The following is a 9,722-nucleotide window of genomic DNA, read 5'->3' on the forward strand; positions in this document are numbered from 1 at the left end:
GAACAGCTGCAGGGGTCACGAGACTGAGTCTGCGTGATCTCAGTCAGGTTGCAATTAGAATTGGGTTTTTGGGGACTTGTTCTGTGGAATCGTTCAGCTAGTGTTGCACAGGCACTAATCTCGTTGAATCCCAGGAGAAGCTTGGCGACGTCCATTGGAACGTCAATCCTGATGGCGTTCACGCCATAGTTGGTACTCTGAGCGCACTTTGCGGCACAGCGTTTGCACATCAGAGTCCACGTCAGAATGTTGCCTCCTTGCATGCACGTGGGCCTCGTGGCGCAACGGTAGCGCGTCTGACTCCAGATCAGAAGGTTGCGTGTTCAAATCACGTCGGGGTCAGCGGAGATTATGTGTGGCCCTCCATCGGGAAAAGGACGTCTTTCTTGCGGACGCAGTGAGAGCTCACTCTTTTACAGAACTGGCAAAATCAAGCTCTGATTGCTTTCCCTCAAAGTGAGTCATGCCACCACTTCTAGGCAGGGCAAAGAAAAGCCATTCAAAGGTTGTGGGTTGGAGTCCCACCAGAGTCGTTGTCTTTGCTTCCCAAACTCCCGTTGACAGATCACAGGAAGAGTTATTAGTATGGCCGCTCCTCCTCCTCTTCATCATGGGGAGTTTTGGCCCACGTCTCCCAGCGTTTCCTTCCATTTTTTCGAGTCCTGGTCCCGTGGAGACAGGGTCTCTGTGGCGCAATTGGTTAGCGCGTTCGGCTGTTAACCGAAAGGATGGTGGTTCGAGCCCACCCAGGGACGAGTGTTTTCTTGTTTGAAAACCTTAAAGCACCTACCCGAAGAGAAAACAGCAGCCTGAGCCCGTCGTGGAGCGCCAAGCAAGGCGCCGTGGCTTAGTTGGTCAAAGCGCCTGTCTAGTAAACAGGAGATCCTGAGTTCAAATCTCAGCGGTGCCTTTTCTGGCGCAAGAGGAAGCCAAGCGCTCCCTGGTGGTAGGTTCATTTGAAAGCTTAGCCTTGCAACTTGGCCCTCATCTTTGACAGTGAGCGAGCAGAGTGAGCCCGAGGAAGCAGAGCTCTCCCTGGTGGTCTAGTGGCTAGGATTCGGCGCTCTCACCGCCGCGGCCCGGGTTCGATTCCCGGTCAGGGAAACCTGTTTTGAGACCTCTTTTAAAATGGGGGCGGGTTTCCCTGCCGGTAGAGTAGCCTTGCTGTCGGATAGGCAATATTTGACCCCAAAACATCCCTCCTTCGAGCCGGATTTGAACCAGCGACCTAAGGATTTCTAACCGCGTTTGACCTACAGTCCTCCGCTCTACCAACTGAGCTATCGAAGGGTGAACGAGAGAGGGGTTTTTTCTGGCGAGGAAGGCATGCGATCCCCCATTCTCTCTCCAGTTGAGATACGAAAGAAGAAAGCCTTTGCTGACGCAACGGTCTTTCGAGCCTCTCCCTGGTGGTCTAGTGGCTAGGATTCGGCGCTTTCACCGCCGCGGCCCGGGTTCGATTCCCGGTCAGGGAACTTTAGGTTCAGCCGAAAGCTTGGTGACAGCTGGCTTTTTGCGTCCTTTGTCTCAAAGTAAGGCGTGCCACCAAGTCACGCTGTGTAGTTTGAACACACAGCTCACGCAGGGACTCGAAAGCTGGACCCTCAAGATTAAAAGCTTCCATTGCTTCCTCAAAGTGAGAGAGTCAAAGGTGGACCGCTCCGACAGGGTTTGAACGCACGCCGCCCGAACAGGGACTTGAACCCTGGACCCTCAGATTAAAAGTCTGATGCTCTGCCGACTGAGCTATCCGGGCTCTGGAAGGACGGAAAACACAGGGTGTTTCGTGGAACTTGCGCATGTAAATCTCCTCGCCCACACGAACCCTTAAGGATCGTATGGCGAATCCCTGGCAAGTGTAGCGGGGTTTGCTCGTTGAAGAATGGAAATACTTCGCCAGTCGTCAGCATTAGTGAACACGCACCCGTCCAAATACCTTTGACAATGGATTTGTTCAAGTAAGGACAATATGGATCGTATGAAGGAGTTAGATTTTGAACTTGTTATGATATTGGTTTCAATGAACAGCTGCAGGGGTCACGAGACTGAGTCTGCGTGATCTCAGTCAGGTTGCAATTAGAATTGGGTTTTTGGGGACTTGTTCTGTGGAATCGTTCAGCTAGTGTTGCACAGGCACTAATCTCGTTGAATCCCAGGAGAAGCTTGGCGACGTCCATTGGAACGTCAATCCTGATGGCGTTCACGCCATAGTTGGTACTCTGAGCGCACTTTGCGGCACAGCGTTTGCACATCAGAGTCCACGTCAGAATGTTGCCTCCTTGCATGCACGTGGGCCTCGTGGCGCAACGGTAGCGCGTCTGACTCCAGATCAGAAGGTTGCGTGTTCAAATCACGTCGGGGTCAGCGGAGATTATGTGTGGCCCTCCATCGGGAAAAGGACGTCTTTCTTGCGGACGCAGTGAGAGCTCACTCTTTTACAGAACTGGCAAAATCAAGCTCTGATTGCTTTCCCTCAAAGTGAGTCATGCCACCACTTCTAGGCAGGGCAAAGAAAAGCCATTCAAAGGTTGTGGGTTGGAGTCCCACCAGAGTCGTTGTCTTTGCTTCCCAAACTCCCGTTGACAGATCACAGGAAGAGTTATTAGTATGGCCGCTCCTCCTCCTCTTCATCATGGGGAGTTTTGGCCCACGTCTCCCAGCGTTTCCTTCCATTTTTTCGAGTCCTGGTCCCGTGGAGACAGGGTCTCTGTGGCGCAATTGGTTAGCGCGTTCGGCTGTTAACCGAAAGGATGGTGGTTCGAGCCCACCCAGGGACGAGTGTTTTCTTGTTTGAAAACCTTAAAGCACCTACCCGAAGAGAAAACAGCAGCCTGAGCCCGTCGTGGAGCGCCAAGCAAGGCGCCGTGGCTTAGTTGGTCAAAGCGCCTGTCTAGTAAACAGGAGATCCTGAGTTCAAATCTCAGCGGTGCCTTTTCTGGCGCAAGAGGAAGCCAAGCGCTCCCTGGTGGTAGGTTCATTTGAAAGCTTAGCCTTGCAACTTGGCCCTCATCTTTGACAGTGAGCGAGCAGAGTGAGCCCGAGGAAGCAGAGCTCTCCCTGGTGGTCTAGTGGCTAGGATTCGGCGCTCTCACCGCCGCGGCCCGGGTTCGATTCCCGGTCAGGGAAACCTGTTTTGAGACCTCTTTTAAAATGGGGGCGGGTTTCCCTGCCGGTAGAGTAGCCTTGCTGTCGGATAGGCAATATTTGACCCCAAAACATCCCTCCTTCGAGCCGGATTTGAACCAGCGACCTAAGGATTTCTAACCGCGTTTGACCTACAGTCCTCCGCTCTACCAACTGAGCTATCGAAGGGTGAACGAGAGAGGGGTTTTTTCTGGCGAGGAAGGCATGCGATCCCCCATTCTCTCTCCAGTTGAGATACGAAAGAAGAAAGCCTTTGCTGACGCAACGGTCTTTCGAGCCTCTCCCTGGTGGTCTAGTGGCTAGGATTCGGCGCTTTCACCGCCGCGGCCCGGGTTCGATTCCCGGTCAGGGAACTTTAGGTTCAGCCGAAAGCTTGGTGACAGCTGGCTTTTTGCGTCCTTTGTCTCAAAGTAAGGCGTGCCACCAAGTCACGCTGTGTAGTTTGAACACACAGCTCACGCAGGGACTCGAAAGCTGGACCCTCAAGATTAAAAGCTTCCTCAAAGTGAGGTACATGAGAGAGAGTCAAAGGTGGACCGCTCCGACAGGGTTTGAACGCACGCCGCCCGAACAGGGACTTGAACCCTGGACCCTCAGATTAAAAGTCTGATGCTCTGCCGACTGAGCTATCCGGGCTCTGGAAGGACGGAAAACACAGGGTGTTTCGTGGAACTTGCGCATGTAAATCTCCTCGCCCACACGAACCCTTAAGGATCGTATGGCGAATCCCTGGCAAGTGTAGCGGGGTTTGCTCGTTGAAGAATGGAAATACTTCGCCAGTCGTCAGCATTAGTGAACACGCACCCGTCCAAATACCTTTGACAATGGATTTGTTCAAGTAAGGACAATATGGATCGTATGAAGGAGTTAGATTTTGAACTTGTTATGAGATTGGTTTCAATGAACAGCTGCAGGGGTCACGAGACTGAGTCTGCGTGATCTCAGTCAGGTTGCAATTAGAATTGGGTTTTTGGGGACTTGTTCTGTGGAATCGTTCAGGTAGTGTTGCACAGGCACTAATCTCGTTGAATCCCAGGAGAAGCTTGGCGACGTCCATTGGAACGTCAATCCTGATGGCGTTCACGCCATAGTTGGTACTCTGAGCGCACTTTGCGGCACAGCGTTTGCACATCAGAGTCCACGTCAGAATGTTGCCTCCTTGCATGCACGTGGGCCTCGTGGCGCAACGGTAGCGCGTCTGACTCCAGATCAGAAGGTTGCGTGTTCAAATCACGTCGGGGTCAGCGGAGATTATGTGTGGCCCTCCATCGGGAAAAGGACGTCTTTCTTGCGGACGCAGTGAGAGCTCACTCTTTTACAGAACTGGCAAAATCAAGCTCTGATTGCTTTCCCTCAAAGTGAGTCATGCCACCACTTCTAGGCAGGGCAAAGAAAAGCCATTCAAAGGTTGTGGGTTGGAGTCCCACCAGAGTCGTTGTCTTTGCTTCCCAAACTCCCGTTGACAGATCACAGGAAGAGTTATTAGTATGGCCGCTCCTCCTCCTCTTCATCATGGGGAGTTTTGGCCCACGTCTCCCAGCGTTTCCTTCCATTTTTTCGAGTCCTGGTCCCGTGGAGACAGGGTCTCTGTGGCGCAATTGGTTAGCGCGTTCGGCTGTTAACCGAAAGGATGGTGGTTCGAGCCCACCCAGGGACGAGTGTTTTCTTGTTTGAAAACCTTAAAGCACCTACCCGAAGAGAAAACAGCAGCCTGAGCCCGTCGTGGAGCGCCAAGCAAGGCGCCGTGGCTTAGTTGGTCAAAGCGCCTGTCTAGTAAACAGGAGATCCTGAGTTCAAATCTCAGCGGTGCCTTTTCTGGCGCAAGAGGAAGCCAAGCGCTCCCTGGTGGTAGGTTCATTTGAAAGCTTAGCCTTGCAACTTGGCCCTCATCTTTGACAGTGAGCGAGCAGAGTGAGCCCGAGGAAGCAGAGCTCTCCCTGGTGGTCTAGTGGCTAGGATTCGGCGCTCTCACCGCCGCGGCCCGGGTTCGATTCCCGGTCAGGGAAACCTGTTTTGAGACCTCTTTTAAAATGGGGGCGGGTTTCCCTGCCGGTAGAGTAGCCTTGCTGTCGGATAGGCAATATTTGACCCCAAAACATCCCTCCTTCGAGCCGGATTTGAACCAGCGACCTAAGGATTTCTAACCGCGTTTGACCTACAGTCCTCCGCTCTACCAACTGAGCTATCGAAGGGTGAACGAGAGAGGGGTTTTTTCTGGCGAGGAAGGCATGCGATCCCCCATTCTCTCTCCAGTTGAGATACGAAAGAAGAAAGCCTTTGCTGACGCAACGGTCTTTCGAGCCTCTCCCTGGTGGTCTAGTGGCTAGGATTCGGCGCTTTCACCGCCGCGGCCCGGGTTCGATTCCCGGTCAGGGAACTTTAGGTTCAGCCGAAAGCTTGGTGACAGCTGGCTTTTTGCGTCTTTTGTCTCAAAGTAAGGCGTGCCACCAAGTCACGCTGTGTAGTTTGAACACACAGCTCACGCAGGGACTCGAAAGCTGGACCCTCAAGATTAAAAGCTTCCATTGCTTCCTCAAAGTGAGAGAGTCAAAGGTGGACCGCTCCGACAAGGTTTGAACGCACGCCGCCCGAACAGGGACTTGAACCCTGGACCCTCAGATTAAAAGTCTGATGCTCTGCCGACTGAGCTATCCGGGCTCTGGAAGGACGGAAAACACAGGGTGTTTCGTGGAACTTGCGCATGTAAATCTCCTCGCCCACACGAACCCTTAAGGATCGTATGGCGAATCCCTGGCAAGTGTAGCGGGGTTTGCTCGTTGAAGAATGGAAATACTTCGCCAGTCGTCAGCATTAGTGAACACGCACCCGTCCAAATACCTTTGACAATGGATTTGTTCAAGTAAGGACAATATGGATCGTATGAAGGAGTTAGATTTTGAACTTGTTATGATATTGGTTTCAATGAACAGCTGCAGGGGTCACGAGACTGAGTCTGCGTGATCTCAGTCAGGTTGCAATTAGAATTGGGTTTTTGGGGACTTGTTCTGTGGAATCGTTCAGCTAGTGTTGCACAGGCACTAATCTCGTTGAATCCCAGGAGAAGCTTGGCGACGTCCATTGGAACGTCAATCCTGATGGCGTTCACGCCATAGTTGGTACTCTGAGCGCACTTTGCGGCACAGCGTTTGCACATCAGAGTCCACGTCAGAATGTTGCCTCCTTGCATGCACGTGGGCCTCGTGGCGCAACGGTAGCGCGTCTGACTCCAGATCAGAAGGTTGCGTGTTCAAATCACGTCGGGGTCAGCGGAGATTATGTGTGGCCCTCCATCGGGAAAAGGACGTCTTTCTTGCGGACGCAGTGAGAGCTCACTCTTTTACAGAACTGGCAAAATCAAGCTCTGATTGCTTTCCCTCAAAGTGAGTCATGCCACCACTTCTAGGCAGGGCAAAGAAAAGCCATTCAAAGGTTGTGGGTTGGAGTCCCACCAGAGTCGTTGTCTTTGCTTCCCAAACTCCCGTTGACAGATCACAGGAAGAGTTATTAGTATGGCCGCTCCTCCTCCTCTTCATCATGGGGAGTTTTGGCCCACGTCTCCCAGCGTTTCCTTCCATTTTTTCGAGTCCTGGTCCCGTGGAGACAGGGTTTCTGTGGCGCAATTGGTTAGCGCGTTCGGCTGTTAACCGAAAGGATGGTGGTTCGAGCCCACCCAGGGACGAGTGTTTTCTTGTTTGAAAACCTTAAAGCACCTACCCGAAGAGAAAACAGCAGCCTGAGCCCGTCGTGGAGCGCCAAGCAAGGCGCCGTGGCTTAGTTGGTCAAAGCGCCTGTCTAGTAAACAGGAGATCCTGAGTTCAAATCTCAGCGGTGCCTTTTCTGGCGCAAGAGGAAGCCAAGCGCTCCCTGGTGGTAGGTTCATTTGAAAGCTTAGCCTTGCAACTTGGCCCTCATCTTTGACAGTGAGCGAGCAGAGTGAGCCCGAGGAAGCAGAGCTCTCCCTGGTGGCCTAGTGGCTAGGATTCGGCGATCTCACCGCCGCGGCCCGGGTTCGATTCCCGGTCAGGGAAACCTGTTTTGAGACCTCTTTTAAAATGGGGGCGGGTTTCCCTGCCGGTAGAGTAGCCTTGCTGTCGGATAGGCAATATTTGACCCCAAAACATCCCTCCTTCGAGCCGGATTTGAACCAGCGACCTAAGGATTTCTAACCGCGTTTGACCTACAGTCCTCCGCTCTACCAACTGAGCTATCGAAGGGTGAACGAGAGAGGGGTTTTTTCTGGCGAGGAAGGCATGCGATCCCCCATTCTCTCTCCAGTTGAGATACGAAAGAAGAAAGCCTTTGCTGACGCAACGGTCTTTCAAGCCTCTCCCTGGTGGTCTAGTGGCTAGGATTCGGCGCTTTCACCGCCGCGGCCCGGGTTCGATTCCCGGTCAGGGAACTTTAGGTTCAGCCGAAAGCTTGGTGACAGCTGGCTTTTTGCGTCCTTTGTCTCAAAGTAAGGCGTGCCACCAAGTCACGCTGTGTAGTTTGAACACACAGCTCACGCAGGGACTCGAAAGCTGGACCCTCAAGATTAAAAGCTTCCATTGCTTCCTCAAAGTGAGGTACATGAGAGAGAGTCAAAGGTGGACCGCTCCGACAGGGTTTGAACGCACGCCGCCCGAACAGGGACTTGAACCCTGGACCCTCAGATTAAAAGTCTGATGCTCTGCCGACTGAGCTATCCGGGCTCTGGAAGGACGGAAAACACAGGGTGTTTCGTGGAACTTGCGCATGTAAATCTCCTCGCCCACACGAACCCTTAAGGATCGTATGGCGAATCCCTGGCAAGTGTAGCAGGGTTTGCTCGTTGAAGAATGGAAATACTTCGCCAGTCGTCAGCATTAGTGAACACGCACCCGTCCAAATACCTTTGACAATGGATTTGTTCAAGTAAGGACAATATGGATCGTATGAAGGAGTTAGATTTTGAACTTGTTATGAGATTGGTTTCAATGAACAGCTGCAGGGGTCACGAGACTGAGTCTGCGTGATCTCAGTCAGGTTGCAATTAGAATTGGGTTTTTGGGGACTTGTTCTGTGGAATCGTTCAGGTAGTGTTGCACAGGCACTAATCTCGTTGAATCCCAGGAGAAGCTTGGCGACGTCCATTGGAACGTCAATCCTGATGGCGTTCACGCCATAGTTGGTACTCTGAGCGCACTTTGCGGCACAGCGTTTGCACATCAGAGTCCACGTCAGAATGTTGCCTCCTTGCATGCACGTGGGCCTCGTGGCGCAACGGTAGCGCGTCTGACTCCAGATCAGAAGGTTGCGTGTTCAAATCACGTCGGGGTCAGCGGAGATTATGTGTGGCCCTCCATCGGGAAAAGGACGTCTTTCTTGCGGACGCAGTGAGAGCTCACTCTTTTACAGAACTGGCAAAATCAAGCTCTGATTGCTTTCCCTCAAAGTGAGTCATGCCACCACTTCTAGGCAGGGCAAAGAAAAGCCATTCAAAGGTTGTGGGTTGGAGTCCCACCAGAGTCGTTGTCTTTGCTTCCCAAACTCCCGTTGACAGATCACAGGAAGAGTTATTAGTATGGCCGCTCCTCCTCCTCTTCATCATGGGGAGTTTTGGCCCACGTCTCCCAGCGTTTCCTTCCATTTTTTCGAGTCCTGGTCCCGTGGAGACAGGGTCTCTGTGGCGCAATTGGTTAGCGCGTTCGGCTGTTAACCGAAAGGATGGTGGTTCGAGCCCACCCAGGGACGAGTGTTTTCTTGTTTGAAAACCTTAAAGCACCTACCCGAAGAGAAAACAGCAGCCTGAGCCCGTCGTGGAGCGCCAAGCAAGGCGCCGTGGCTTAGTTGGTCAAAGCGCCTGTCTAGTAAACAGGAGATCCTGAGTTCAAATCTCAGCGGTGCCTTTTCTGGCGCAAGAGGAAGCCAAGCGCTCCCTGGTGGTAGGTTCATTTGAAAGCTTAGCCTTGCAACTTGGCCCTCATCTTTGACAGTGAGCGAGCAGAGTGAGCCCGAGGAAGCAGAGCTCTCCCTGGTGGTCTAGTGGCTAGGATTCGGCGCTCTCACCGCCGCGGCCCGGGTTCGATTCCCGGTCAGGGAAACCTGTTTTGAGACCTCTTTTAAAATGGGGGCGGGTTTCCCTGCCGGTAGAGTAGCCTTGCTGTCGGATAGGCAATATTTGACCCCAAAACATCCCTCCTTCGAGCCGGATTTGAACCAGCGACCTAAGGATTTCTAACCGCGTTTGACCTACAGTCCTCCGCTCTACCAACTGAGCTATCGAAGGGTGAACGAAAGAGGGGTTTTTTCTGGCGAGGAAGGCATGCGATCCCCCATTCTCTCTCCAGTTGAGATACGAAAGAAGAAAGCCTTTGCTGACGCAACGGTCTTTCAAGCCTCTCCCTGGTGGTCTAGTGGCTAGGATTCGGCGCTTTCACCGCCGCGGCCCGGGTTCGATTCCCGGTCAGGGAACTTTAGGTTCAGCCGAAAGCTTGGTGACAGCTGGCTTTTTGCGTCCTTTGTCTCAAAGTAAGGCGTGCCACCAAGTCACGCTGTGTAGTTTGAACACACAGCTCACGCAGGGACTCGAAAGCTGGACCCTCAAGATTAAAAGCTTC

At 52.8% G+C, this 9,722-nt stretch overlaps 33 non-coding genes across 33 annotated transcripts; 24 read left to right on the forward strand and 9 right to left on the reverse strand.

Moving 5' to 3' along the window:
• The first annotated feature begins 270 nt into the window (after window positions 1-270).
• On the forward strand, window positions 271-342 carry trnaw-cca (transfer RNA tryptophan (anticodon CCA)). The gene has a single exon. It is a non-coding gene; the product is annotated as a tRNA-Trp (tRNA).
• A 339-nt stretch (window positions 343-681) lies between these two features.
• On the forward strand, window positions 682-755 carry trnan-guu (transfer RNA asparagine (anticodon GUU)). Its single transcript has one exon. It is a non-coding gene; the product is annotated as a tRNA-Asn (tRNA).
• An 81-nt stretch (window positions 756-836) lies between these two features.
• Window positions 837-910, forward strand: trnat-agu (transfer RNA threonine (anticodon AGU)). Its single transcript has one exon. It is a non-coding gene; the product is annotated as a tRNA-Thr (tRNA).
• A 122-nt stretch (window positions 911-1,032) lies between these two features.
• On the forward strand, window positions 1,033-1,104 carry trnae-cuc (transfer RNA glutamic acid (anticodon CUC)). Its single transcript has one exon. It is a non-coding gene; the product is annotated as a tRNA-Glu (tRNA).
• Window positions 1,105-1,200: 96 nt separating this feature from the next.
• Window positions 1,201-1,290, reverse strand: trnay-gua (transfer RNA tyrosine (anticodon GUA)). The gene is given in 2 exon segments: window positions 1,201-1,236; window positions 1,254-1,290. It is a non-coding gene; the product is annotated as a tRNA-Tyr (tRNA).
• A 113-nt stretch (window positions 1,291-1,403) lies between these two features.
• trnae-uuc (transfer RNA glutamic acid (anticodon UUC)) lies at window positions 1,404-1,475 on the forward strand. Its single transcript has one exon. It is a non-coding gene; the product is annotated as a tRNA-Glu (tRNA).
• Window positions 1,476-1,683: 208 nt separating this feature from the next.
• On the reverse strand, window positions 1,684-1,756 carry trnak-uuu (transfer RNA lysine (anticodon UUU)). The gene has a single exon. It is a non-coding gene; the product is annotated as a tRNA-Lys (tRNA).
• Window positions 1,757-2,292: 536 nt separating this feature from the next.
• Window positions 2,293-2,364, forward strand: trnaw-cca (transfer RNA tryptophan (anticodon CCA)). Its single transcript has one exon. It is a non-coding gene; the product is annotated as a tRNA-Trp (tRNA).
• Window positions 2,365-2,703: 339 nt separating this feature from the next.
• Window positions 2,704-2,777, forward strand: trnan-guu (transfer RNA asparagine (anticodon GUU)). Its single transcript has one exon. It is a non-coding gene; the product is annotated as a tRNA-Asn (tRNA).
• An 81-nt stretch (window positions 2,778-2,858) lies between these two features.
• trnat-agu (transfer RNA threonine (anticodon AGU)) lies at window positions 2,859-2,932 on the forward strand. The gene has a single exon. It is a non-coding gene; the product is annotated as a tRNA-Thr (tRNA).
• Window positions 2,933-3,054: 122 nt separating this feature from the next.
• Window positions 3,055-3,126, forward strand: trnae-cuc (transfer RNA glutamic acid (anticodon CUC)). Its single transcript has one exon. It is a non-coding gene; the product is annotated as a tRNA-Glu (tRNA).
• Window positions 3,127-3,222: 96 nt separating this feature from the next.
• trnay-gua (transfer RNA tyrosine (anticodon GUA)) lies at window positions 3,223-3,312 on the reverse strand. Its single transcript is given in 2 exon segments — window positions 3,223-3,258; window positions 3,276-3,312. It is a non-coding gene; the product is annotated as a tRNA-Tyr (tRNA).
• Window positions 3,313-3,425: 113 nt separating this feature from the next.
• trnae-uuc (transfer RNA glutamic acid (anticodon UUC)) lies at window positions 3,426-3,497 on the forward strand. The gene has a single exon. It is a non-coding gene; the product is annotated as a tRNA-Glu (tRNA).
• Window positions 3,498-3,707: 210 nt separating this feature from the next.
• trnak-uuu (transfer RNA lysine (anticodon UUU)) lies at window positions 3,708-3,780 on the reverse strand. The gene has a single exon. It is a non-coding gene; the product is annotated as a tRNA-Lys (tRNA).
• A 536-nt stretch (window positions 3,781-4,316) lies between these two features.
• Window positions 4,317-4,388, forward strand: trnaw-cca (transfer RNA tryptophan (anticodon CCA)). The gene has a single exon. It is a non-coding gene; the product is annotated as a tRNA-Trp (tRNA).
• A 339-nt stretch (window positions 4,389-4,727) lies between these two features.
• On the forward strand, window positions 4,728-4,801 carry trnan-guu (transfer RNA asparagine (anticodon GUU)). Its single transcript has one exon. It is a non-coding gene; the product is annotated as a tRNA-Asn (tRNA).
• An 81-nt stretch (window positions 4,802-4,882) lies between these two features.
• trnat-agu (transfer RNA threonine (anticodon AGU)) lies at window positions 4,883-4,956 on the forward strand. The gene has a single exon. It is a non-coding gene; the product is annotated as a tRNA-Thr (tRNA).
• A 122-nt stretch (window positions 4,957-5,078) lies between these two features.
• trnae-cuc (transfer RNA glutamic acid (anticodon CUC)) lies at window positions 5,079-5,150 on the forward strand. Its single transcript has one exon. It is a non-coding gene; the product is annotated as a tRNA-Glu (tRNA).
• Window positions 5,151-5,246: 96 nt separating this feature from the next.
• trnay-gua (transfer RNA tyrosine (anticodon GUA)) lies at window positions 5,247-5,336 on the reverse strand. Its single transcript is given in 2 exon segments — window positions 5,247-5,282; window positions 5,300-5,336. It is a non-coding gene; the product is annotated as a tRNA-Tyr (tRNA).
• A 113-nt stretch (window positions 5,337-5,449) lies between these two features.
• trnae-uuc (transfer RNA glutamic acid (anticodon UUC)) lies at window positions 5,450-5,521 on the forward strand. Its single transcript has one exon. It is a non-coding gene; the product is annotated as a tRNA-Glu (tRNA).
• A 208-nt stretch (window positions 5,522-5,729) lies between these two features.
• Window positions 5,730-5,802, reverse strand: trnak-uuu (transfer RNA lysine (anticodon UUU)). The gene has a single exon. It is a non-coding gene; the product is annotated as a tRNA-Lys (tRNA).
• A 536-nt stretch (window positions 5,803-6,338) lies between these two features.
• Window positions 6,339-6,410, forward strand: trnaw-cca (transfer RNA tryptophan (anticodon CCA)). The gene has a single exon. It is a non-coding gene; the product is annotated as a tRNA-Trp (tRNA).
• Window positions 6,411-6,749: 339 nt separating this feature from the next.
• trnan-guu (transfer RNA asparagine (anticodon GUU)) lies at window positions 6,750-6,823 on the forward strand. Its single transcript has one exon. It is a non-coding gene; the product is annotated as a tRNA-Asn (tRNA).
• An 81-nt stretch (window positions 6,824-6,904) lies between these two features.
• Window positions 6,905-6,978, forward strand: trnat-agu (transfer RNA threonine (anticodon AGU)). Its single transcript has one exon. It is a non-coding gene; the product is annotated as a tRNA-Thr (tRNA).
• A 290-nt stretch (window positions 6,979-7,268) lies between these two features.
• Window positions 7,269-7,358, reverse strand: trnay-gua (transfer RNA tyrosine (anticodon GUA)). The gene is given in 2 exon segments: window positions 7,269-7,304; window positions 7,322-7,358. It is a non-coding gene; the product is annotated as a tRNA-Tyr (tRNA).
• Window positions 7,359-7,471: 113 nt separating this feature from the next.
• Window positions 7,472-7,543, forward strand: trnae-uuc (transfer RNA glutamic acid (anticodon UUC)). The gene has a single exon. It is a non-coding gene; the product is annotated as a tRNA-Glu (tRNA).
• A 219-nt stretch (window positions 7,544-7,762) lies between these two features.
• On the reverse strand, window positions 7,763-7,835 carry trnak-uuu (transfer RNA lysine (anticodon UUU)). The gene has a single exon. It is a non-coding gene; the product is annotated as a tRNA-Lys (tRNA).
• Window positions 7,836-8,371: 536 nt separating this feature from the next.
• Window positions 8,372-8,443, forward strand: trnaw-cca (transfer RNA tryptophan (anticodon CCA)). Its single transcript has one exon. It is a non-coding gene; the product is annotated as a tRNA-Trp (tRNA).
• Window positions 8,444-8,782: 339 nt separating this feature from the next.
• Window positions 8,783-8,856, forward strand: trnan-guu (transfer RNA asparagine (anticodon GUU)). Its single transcript has one exon. It is a non-coding gene; the product is annotated as a tRNA-Asn (tRNA).
• Window positions 8,857-8,937: 81 nt separating this feature from the next.
• Window positions 8,938-9,011, forward strand: trnat-agu (transfer RNA threonine (anticodon AGU)). Its single transcript has one exon. It is a non-coding gene; the product is annotated as a tRNA-Thr (tRNA).
• A 122-nt stretch (window positions 9,012-9,133) lies between these two features.
• Window positions 9,134-9,205, forward strand: trnae-cuc (transfer RNA glutamic acid (anticodon CUC)). The gene has a single exon. It is a non-coding gene; the product is annotated as a tRNA-Glu (tRNA).
• A 96-nt stretch (window positions 9,206-9,301) lies between these two features.
• trnay-gua (transfer RNA tyrosine (anticodon GUA)) lies at window positions 9,302-9,391 on the reverse strand. Its single transcript is given in 2 exon segments — window positions 9,302-9,337; window positions 9,355-9,391. It is a non-coding gene; the product is annotated as a tRNA-Tyr (tRNA).
• Window positions 9,392-9,504: 113 nt separating this feature from the next.
• On the forward strand, window positions 9,505-9,576 carry trnae-uuc (transfer RNA glutamic acid (anticodon UUC)). The gene has a single exon. It is a non-coding gene; the product is annotated as a tRNA-Glu (tRNA).
• The last annotated feature ends 146 nt before the right edge of the window (window positions 9,577-9,722 follow it).

Source organism: Osmerus mordax, chromosome 25, assembly GCF_038355195.1.
Source record: "Osmerus mordax isolate fOsmMor3 chromosome 25, fOsmMor3.pri, whole genome shotgun sequence".
Classification (NCBI taxonomy): Eukaryota; Metazoa; Chordata; class Actinopteri; order Osmeriformes; family Osmeridae; genus Osmerus; species Osmerus mordax.